Source organism: Psammomys obesus, unplaced genomic scaffold (genome assembly GCF_907164565.1).
Source record: "Psammomys obesus unplaced genomic scaffold, mPsaObe1.curated_primary_1811, whole genome shotgun sequence".
Lineage (NCBI taxonomy): Eukaryota > Metazoa > Chordata > Mammalia > Rodentia > Muridae > Psammomys > Psammomys obesus.
The window spans coordinates 26,673,534-26,674,887 of NW_026596134.1; positions in this window are offsets into that span (position 1 = coordinate 26,673,534).

Consider the following 1,354-nt stretch of genomic DNA (forward strand, 5'->3'; position numbering starts at 1 on the left):
CACACTGAGCTAGGAGAGCCCAGCTAGGAGGCAGAACAGGGCAGAGGAATCTGCTTTGTTGAAGAACGATTATCAAACATCTCGATTTTTGTCTGTGTGCATCAGGCCAAAAGGGAAGCTGTCTGAGATCCAACTTTTCTAATCTTTGCATTATAACCTTGAGTGACAAGATTGCTTGTCACTTGTGACTTGGACTGGTCAACTTGGACGGAGCAACTTTGTTCTACTTTCTTTTCTCCGCTCCTTGCCTGATCTACTGAGACACATGTCCCAGTGGACCCCTACCTGAGCTCACCCCAGTTGTGAGGTTGGGGGTGAGAGTAGATTGCTCCAGGCTTGCATGCATCTAAAGTGCCTATCCTTGGTTCTACTGAGCCTGCTGACCCTCCCCTCCTCTGTACCCTAGGGGACATGTTTAGAAGCATGCCTTCTGTTCCCATCTCAGGACTACTGTTTACCTGGCTCTGGGTGAGGACCTCCAGAGTGAGGCCAGTTCTCAGGTCGGGGTGGTGCAGAAACAGCAGACAAGAACTGGGGCAGAAAAGGACACAGAAGCCACAGCCAAGAAGTCTGCCCTATCTAGGCTGCAGCCTGGCTTAGAATGTGTTCAGCAGAATGTGTCTATGGAAGGTACAGGCAGCATCTAGAATCCTTGTTCTGGGTGACTGAGGGCACAGATGCTCCCATTGTTTGAGAGTATTAGCTGTCTTGGTGTCAGCACAGCCTAGGGTCCTTTGATGGGGGAATTTCCTTTGAGCAATGCTGGATGAAGATGAACTTGGGCTATAATTTTGTTCAGAAACTAGAGGGTTCTATGTAGAGGAATATTTTTTTTTTTAATGGAGCTAGAGAGGAAGAGCTGGAAGACCCCATAACTTGGGTTGTGGCTTCATTTTTTTCACTCACTACTCATGTGGGTTACCTAGTATTTGCAAAGAGCCAGGCTCAGTGGGAGAGTCTGGCCATTTGCAGTCACCTTCTGAAATGCCCTCTAAATCCCACCATATCTCAAGAAGAGAAGAACTGAATGGGAAAACAGAGGTGTTGGCCGAGGATCTTTTAAGGAGGATTCTAAATGCTGTGGAGGATCCCCTGTGATGGACCCCCAAGGCTGGTGGACCTGGGGTTGTGTAGAAGCAAGTATGGACAGGATTTGTAGGTGGGAGCTGGGCAGAGGAGTCACATGATACACCCAGAAGGCTGAGACCAAACAAATACTTAGGCCTTTGGTTACCAGCTGGTGAATTCGCTCACATAAGCAGTGCTTGCCTGCCTGCCTCCTTTCCTCCTTCCCTCCTTCCCTCCCTCCTTCCTTCCTTCCTTCCTTCCTTCCTTCCTTCCTTCCTTCCTTCCT